The sequence below is a fragment of the Crocuta crocuta genome, unplaced genomic scaffold, assembly GCF_008692635.1.
Source record: "Crocuta crocuta isolate KB4526 unplaced genomic scaffold, BGI_CrCroc_1.0 scaffold330, whole genome shotgun sequence".
In the NCBI taxonomy this organism is placed as follows: domain Eukaryota; kingdom Metazoa; phylum Chordata; class Mammalia; order Carnivora; family Hyaenidae; genus Crocuta; species Crocuta crocuta.
The window spans coordinates 3,568,008-3,576,332 of record NW_027530521.1 but is presented as its reverse complement, the minus strand read 5'-3'; the positions used below and the strand labels follow the sequence as shown (position 1 = coordinate 3,576,332).

The 8,325-nt window shown below is 58.0% G+C and overlaps 1 protein-coding gene across 1 annotated transcript in view; it reads right to left on the bottom strand.

Moving 5' to 3' along the window:
* ALX4 (ALX homeobox 4) overlaps positions 1–8,325 on the bottom strand; it is a 40,417-nt gene that overhangs the window by 31,352 nt on the left and 740 nt on the right. The gene's annotated exons all lie outside the window — the stretch shown is intronic.

Sequence of the window (8,325 nt, the reverse complement as noted above, 5' to 3'; positions counted from 1 at the left end):
CACATCTGGGAGAACCTCAAAAATCTCCATTCCCACTCTGAAACCTGATCAGAGACGCCCTCCACCTCCCCACCACCATTTGCAACACCCTAGTGCCCTCGAGGCTGGACAAGGTGAGGGGCGGGGCTCTTGGTCCTAGGCAGAGAACTTGACCATACAGGATGTAGCTGCAGGCACCCTCACCGCCCTCACACTTTCCTCCCTCATAGGCAGACTAAGCCCAAACAGCCTCCGTTTTACAAGTGAGAAGATTGAGGATTGAGTAGCACCATGGAGATAAAGGGACTGTTCCAAAGGCACATTTCCATGGCAAAGCCAAGACTTGAACCCAGGTCTCTTTTTTATTTTTTATTTTTATTTTTATTTTTAATGTTTTATTTATTTCTAGGAGAGAGAGACAGCGTGAGCAGGGGAGGGTCAGAGAGAGAGGGAGTCACAGACTGAAACAGGCTCCAGGCTCTGAGCTGGCAGTCAGCACAGAGCCCGACGCGGGGCTCGAACCCACGAACCGTGAGATCATGACCCAAGTGAAAGTCGGACGCTTAACCAACTAAGCCACCCAGGCGCCCCTTGAACCCAGGTCTCTTGTTCTCCGGAGACCTGGAGGGAGAGAAGGAGGAAGGGAAGAAGGAGCCTCAGGCTTTTCAGCTACCAGAGAAGATCCAGCGAATCTGTGGCAACTTCCTACTTCCCCCAACTTCTCTGAGACCTCCTCTTACTGGGCGACGTTAGGCCCACCTGGGAAGGGGGTTTGGGGGCTTCTAAGGAGCCACAAACCCCGTGGACAGCCCTTCCTGCCAGGCACATGCCACAGCCTGAGGTGGGGCTTCCCCATCCCACCACCAGCCCCAGTGAAGGAGAATCGCCAAGTTATTGATCTTTCTCCCACTCCAGACCTGAGGGGGGCGCTGTGCCCAGCGCTTCCCAGAACCTCCCTGCCCCCCAAGGCCTGGCATGGCGACAGGCGAAGTTCGGTGAGCAACCAGTAAGTAGAATCAGCATCTTAGTCCCCTCGTCTGTGAGAGAGGACATTTGGGCCAGCAGACATTGGGTGTCTCTTCCAACACCGAGTGGGATGCCCACCCCAACACCATGACCCACTGTGGCTGGAGGGGGAGTATCAGAGCTCCGGGACGCGGCCAGTGCCTCGGCCAGGCAAGGGACTATCCCAGAGAGGAGGAAGCTGGTCATATGGCCTCAGCTAACCCCCTAATCCACACGGTTTCCACCACTTAGGGAAGAAAGCTTGGCTTAGGGAACCTTACGGAGATCAGGAGTGTCAGGCAGGACACAGGCGGCTCGGGATGGGTCCCTGCAGTCCCAGAGGGACCTCCGCCAATGCTCTTCTGTTGCCTTGAATCCCCAGGCTCTCAGGATGGAGGCCACCTCATTTCTCAGGAGAGTGGGACCGCAAGCACCTGCCCTATTTGCTGCACACAGAGAGCATGTGACTTCCTGGAGGAGTTACAGCAGAGGAAGAGGGTGGCTGAGCCCCGCAGACACTCCCCCAGCCCCTGCCCCCCATCCCTGGCAGCGCAGCCAGCAGTGGGAGGGAGAAAACACAGCTGTGCATTCCGCCTCCCCACTAACCTGGCTACACGGCTCCGTTTCTCCCTGGGTCTCCCTTTGCTCATCCGCTAAATGGGATCAGCAACATGCATTAGGGTGGCCCCCATGATGGTTTCTCTTCCACAGCGAGCCACACGGGGCAGAGGGTATACTCAAGGGTTGGAGGGGGTGTCTTTGTGGTGGACCTTGCCAGGGCCTCAGGAAGACCCTAGGGCTCTGTGTCTACTGACCACATGGGGACTCTCCTGCCACTCAGTGAGTCAGCCTTCCTGGGAAGCTGAGAATGGTGGCTGGGAAGGTCAGAGGCACTTAGTTACCGTCTCCCAGCAAACGACCCTGGCGGCAGAGGCTAAGCCTGCCACAGGAGGCCCCAAGGGGTGTCCCTGCCTGGCCCAGGGGCCCCCCTACCACGCATGCAGCCCCCCTGCATGGGGAACAACAGGTGCAAGGGCGGGAGGAGGTACGTGCACACAAATTAGTCCACATGGCCACCTCCTGGAACACATTTGGACAGCAGGACTCGGACCCAACCGATATGGGGGCTCACACGCCAGCCTGAGTTCACACTGTGCACCGGTTCATGAAACCCCCCAGGCCTCCACTCACACAGGCAAAGGGACTGGGATATGCTTACCGGCGGCCTCGTCCCTGCTTGAGGAAGGAGACCCCGGCTCTCCATTCACCCTTCCAGCCAGTAAACATTATGTCCAAAGATCTACACTGGAAGGATCTAAGCTCTAGGACAGCAGGCAGGCCCTCTGTTCTCTCCCAGGGGAAAGTCNGGGGGGGGGGGGGGGGGGGCGGGGAGGTAAGTGGAGACCGGGGACATGAGCAGACTGGAGGAGCTGGGAACCCCAGAGCCTCAGCTTCAGCCTGGCCACTCGTGGGCACCAAGACACTCCATAGTTGGCTCCTCTCCAAATTTAAACACAAGCCGGGAGTCTAGAACCTGCATTTGACCGGGGCCCTCCGGGACCACCAGCCCACTTATCCTGGGAATTGCTGCCCACGTTGTCCCCTGCCTCTTAGCTCCCTTCAGGGAACCCTCAGGACCTGTGTGTGCTTCCGGGAGACTCTTTTCTGTCCACTGTATCCAATTTCTCCTGGACAATGTAAGGGAGGAGGGCAGGAAAACGGGGTGAAGGTGGTCCGTCCAGACTGGAACCATCACAGAATCTCCTAGAGGACTTTTGGAGATTTTCCAAACTCCTGCGTTTCAAAAATTCAGACCCAGGAGAGGGGGGTAAGGGTTTTCCCAAAGCCACGCAGGTCATAGAGAGCACAGCAGTGGAAACCCGCCCTGATATACCATCACCCTGCCCAGCATGCAGACCCCGCTGGGCCGTAGCATCGCCGCCCAAACCTCCACAAACCCCCAGTCTCCGCGAGGGCCCATGGGGTGTGCAGAGAACCAGCTGCTTTGCCCCGGTCCCCCGTCCGTCTCCAGCAGTCCCTCTGCAAGGGCCTTGGAGCTGACGCCCACACTCCGCGCTCGCGGCCCCCAGTTTGGAAGGAGAATCCGCTTTAAGGCAATCTGCTTAAGAATCCAGTAAGGCGCGCACCCACTCTCCCTCTTTCTGGAACACGCAGCGGCGCCTGCGCCCAGCGTCTCTGAGCTGAGTCCGCGTTCTCAAGCAGAAGCACGGCGCAGTGGCTGGTAAAGACAGGTACTTGGTGGGTGATGGCGCCTCTCTCTCTCTCTCTCTCTCAGACACACACACACACACACACACACACACACACACAACTAGTATTCGCCAGTAACCCTCCTCTCCAAAAAGGCACAGCGGGCGCAATGGAGCTCCATGGTGACCCTGTCTGCCTCTGGAGCCAAAACCTGAAACTGCCCGCTGCCCTGAATCGCCACCCTTGCAAGTCCCCAGCCGTTTGCTCCTCTGGACCTCCCCCCAGCCTAGCCGCAACTCCCTTTCTACCCCTCCCTCTCCTCCTTGGTGCCTGTGGTGCCTTCCGGTGGGATGGGGGTAGAGAAGAGGGTCTTTGCTAAGGGACATAATGTGCTGGGCATGGGAGGTGGGTGGGAGGGGCTGGTGTCTGGGCCCCCAGAACACCTCTCTGGACACCCTGGAAGCTTCTACGAAAACTTTGAGTCAGCCTTTATAGGGAAACTGGCTCTCAGGCAACGGAGCATTGGCCGACCCAGGTAACCTTGACCCCCCTGTATGGGGTGAGTAAGGAGAATCTTGCAAGGAGGTGGGGGTGTGGCCCATTAGCACATTTGTAGACCACAGCAGAAGGAGGGGGGCTGCACCTGGCGGGGAGAGGTTCCTGGGGGCCACAAATAACTCTGATCCCGGAGAAGCAGCAGCCTGGGGCTGGGACGGATTGCTGGCTGGAGAGTGATGCCTCTTCCTTCTGCAAAAGGGAACTGTTTGGAAGAAAGGTCTCTTGTGTCTAATCTAGACCAGTGGAAGCCGAGTGGTGCCCAGCGCCCCTGAGCATGGGCAACCCTGGGTCTTAAACTATGAATTCACGGAGCAGTACCAGCACATGGCTGTCTTGGTTTCCTAATCTGATGACCCGCTTTGTCACTTTAGCGAAGACCGAAGACCGGGGAACCCCGTACATTCAGAAGCACGTGGCCAGATGGCGCCTGGCAGGCGCATACCGGGCTCTCACTGCCCCACCCAAAACAGTGCCTGGGTCTAGATGGGGAGGGTTGGGGAGGAGGGGTCGTGGCAGGAGGCTTTGGGTATGGGGAGCCCTCTCTAGCCAAGTACTGGGTCGCAGCCTGTCTTCCCTTCTCCCCAAAACGTGTGCATCACCAAGTCCGGCTTCCCGATTCCGATTCCGACACCCATGCCCTGGGAGCCTCCGGTGCTCCAGGCAGGTTTCCCCACATGCAGCTTCAAGCACCCTGGTCCAAGGGCCAGTGGAGAAGCCTGAACCCAGAGGAGCGGAGACCTCACCCGCATAACTGCACCGGCCTCCCTATTTCCATGTTCTGCTTCATATTTCCATTTGCCATCAAAACAAAGCCACGAGCAGAGGTGCAGGAGAAAAGCGCCGAGACCGACCTAAAGGTGTCCGGGGGGGGGGGAAAAGTGTGCCCAGCTGCTCGCCAAAACAAAGTCCTTAGGGACTTCGGAGAAATTTAACCAATGGTATTTTAACTTGTTTCCCTACCCCAGCTCCGTTTTGCAGCCCCTGTGGCGGGGGCTTAGGAGACTCTGGGAGAGCCCCGCCGCCACCGCATTGAGGTTTCTGGTGCAGCCGGGAAGTCGTTTTCCAGTCCGGGTGGTACAAATGCCCGGGTGTCCAAGGTCACCCTACTCAAGAAACACAACAGTCGCCAGTGGGGGGTGGGGGGAGCTCCCCAGCTCTCGAAGTCTCTTCTGAAATTTTCTTAAAACAACTCACACAAAAAAATTCCCCCCAAATTTTCGTGTTCATACACATCTGTATCTTGATCTAGACGGTAGTTATACAGGCGTACACACACGGAACGACTCTTCAAACTTTCCGCTTAGCTGTGTACTACTACACTGTATATAAATTATAATAAAGAAAACTGTGCAAATTAATTGATTTTAAAATACTAAACCCTTAATCTAGGTCTTCTGTTTTTCTATTTAAGCTCATATGAGTTTAGGCAGACTGTTCAAGCCGCTGGTGGCTACAGAAATTAACCACGTAAAACATTAAAAGCATTTTCCTTCTCTACATNCTCACGAGCTGCTGTTTTTTTCTCCATCATGCTACAATCACCCACCGCCTCTTAACTGCTTCTTCTCCAGTGTCCATTTCTCGCTGTTTTATTTTGGGCTTCTCTTATACAAAACCACACGCGGTCCTTTGACTAACTTCGAATATGATCCGGGCGGAGGTTACACATTTGGTGGTGTATGGATTGTGTCGGCACAGGGAAAGAAATATCCTTAGCATTCAAACACTGCGTCTAATTCGACAAATCTGGAGCAGCCCTTCGGCGGCACCCCAGGGGTCTCCGGCCTGGCTTNCAAGGTAGCGGCTAGCAACGCAAACCTGCGTGCACCGAATCGAAAGCGAAAGAGAGGGAGGGAGCAGGGCTGCTCCCTGAAGCGTCCTGGGGCGCATGGCGGAGGCCGCGGCTCTGGGAGGCGGCCGGGGGGTTTCGGGGGCAAGGCGCCGGGGCCCTCACTGGGGAGACGAGGAAGCTCTTTGTGCCGCAGAGAAACGTTGGTCTCCAACCTGGAGTGTCTGCTGGGTCGCACGGGGCCAAGGACGGGCCAGGGACCAGCAAGGACTTCGAAGGCCGAAGTGCGCACCCGGAGCCCGGCGAGGTCGTGATCGCAGCAGGCGCGTTCGTAAAATCGAAATTATCCCCTGCACCCGGAGGGGACTGCGAAATCATCTTGTTCATCAAGGGCCTGCAGCTTGGGAGGATTCTCACCTCCACTTTCCACAGCTCAGAGAAGACCGGTGGCCGGGGACTGGAGGCGGCTTCCCGGCTGCAGCGCGCTCTCTCCCCGTGGCCCCGGCGCAGCTCCTAGGCCGGAGCGCTTGGACGCGAGGAGTGGTTCTCAGGGCTGAGGTCCCGGAGGAGGTCTCCCGAGCCTCGCCTTCCTCTAGTTGCAGTTACACCGATCGAGACCCCGCTTCCAGCCGAGGGACCAAAAGAGCCGGGAAGGAAGGTCGCAAAGTCCAAGCTACCCTCGGTCAGCCAGACAGCAGCCCTGGTAGAGCTTAGCTCTGGAGGCCTTGAGCTCCTGGGAACACCCCCAGGATTTTTCGTAGAATCTCATTTACCCCCTTTTGAGTCCACACTCTTCAAGCGTGGGAGAGAACTGCCATCGGCGTGTGCCTCAGTTTCTCTGCTTGCTGGCCGCCCACAGAGCTGACTCCAGATGCCCTCCTCCCAGCTGCCTGTGTAAAGGGCAGAGCCTCACCTCTTGGTGTCTCGGTTTCTCATCTTAGACTCCATGTGCCTAATCTCATTTTTACAAGGGCCAGAAATCTCTTCCCGGCCAGGAAAGACTACACAGAGCTGTGTGCTGTTTGTGGCTTTGCCCTGAGCAGTGCCTCTGTCTCAGGCAGCAGGGGCATGCGGGGCCCTACAGCTGATTTGGGGCTGCCTTCCGTCCCCATCTGCAGCTTGTGGCTTTGCCCAGAGCAGGGGCAAAGATGTGGGGGCTCACGGGTTCCCAACAGCTGACTAAGTACCTGGAGGAGGGTACACCACATTCTCGCTCTCTCCCGTGGGGGGGGGGCACTCACCATCCAGTGATGTCAGTTACCAACACTCTCTCCCCACCATGCAGATGAGGAAAGGGCTTTAGAGGAGTAACTTGCTCTACTAGGTAAGGCAAGTAGAGGAAGGGCCAGGCTGGTGTGGGGCGCTCAGCAGGGCTCTGAGAGGGTGTCCAGAAGGGGCCAGCCCTTTCCCCCCTCCCCCTGCACCTGAAGGCATCTTCCAAACAAGAGGTTGGAGGCAGCTTGGGACCTCTTCTTATGTAACGTCTCTTCCTCCTTGGGGAATCCAGGGCAGTGGGAGAGAAAACACATCAGGTCCCTGGCTTTGCACAATGGACCTCCATGGTTTCCCCAGGCTGTGACTTGCTCTCACCTGATAGTCCCCTAAGACGGGACCCGGAGGAGCCTGGGTGAGGCCAGGAGGAGGGAGCCTGAGCCAGGGCGAGGCCCTGGCCAGCGGGTGCCTGCTGACAAGGGCTGACAGCCCCTGCCTGCCTGAGTGTGGAAGGAGCACCTGTGTGGGTGTCTGTGATCTGAGTGCCTGATCTCATTCCAACAGGATGGTGCAGAGGGAAGGTGGAGGAAGTGGGGAAAGGCCACCGGGTCTTTCTAAATCTGCTCTCGGTCCTGTCCTTGGGTTTGGGAATGTGTGACTATGTGCGAGGCCACACGAGTGAGCGTATTTGGTGTGTGACCATGTTGGCTCATGAAGAAGAGGTTGTGTGTGTGCGTGTGCTCAAGTGTATGACTGTGTAAAAATGGGTCAGCAACCACCTACAGAGCCAGTTCGGGGCCTTTGGGAAAGCTAGTTTGAATGTAAGAAAGTGTGTTCGTGCTGTTTTCCTAAGGCACGGAGGCCTCCACCATGTCCTATGTCTCTTCATCCAGCCTGGGCCAGTGCAGCCAAAGGCATTGCTCTGTCCCCACTAGCTCATCTCCAGGGCCCTGCCTGAAGGCCAAGGTCTCAGATAGAGTGTGTACCCAGGGCTCCTAGCCCAGAGAAGATTCTTCCCTCCCCTCTGGGGTTCTCTCTGCTGGCCTGGGGCTCATCAATCCCGATTCGGTGGGAGAGAAGGCCGATAGGCTCCTGAGCTGCTCTGGTCTCAGGCCTCCGGTTCCTCCACCACCGTTGCTGAGCAATGGGGGCCCAGGCCTATGGCCTGCCTGTGAGCTCAAGGGGGCCTGGAGGTCATTTAGGCCTCGGGTTCCCCGTTGGCCCAAATCAGGACCCAGAACCTTCGTTCTCCCCCCAGCACCTCGCTGCCTCGGGCTCTGCGGCTCCCTGCCTTCCTGCGGGTCGGTCCTGAACCATTGTTCCGAACGAGGCCAGCCGCCCCCCAGGTTAGCCACGGAAGAAACGCCTGGAGCGTGAGCCGGCCTGTCTCTCCGCGACGAGCCGCGCTTGTGGGGTGCGTGGGTTTGGGGGGGACGAGCTGGGGCTCCGATGACTCCCCGGGCGTCCGGGGCCCGGCACCCGTGTGGCCCCCCGCCCTGTTCCACCGCATCCCGGGCGCGCTTCGCCGACCGCGCCGGGCTCCCGGCGGGCTCGGCACCTGCGACGCCCCC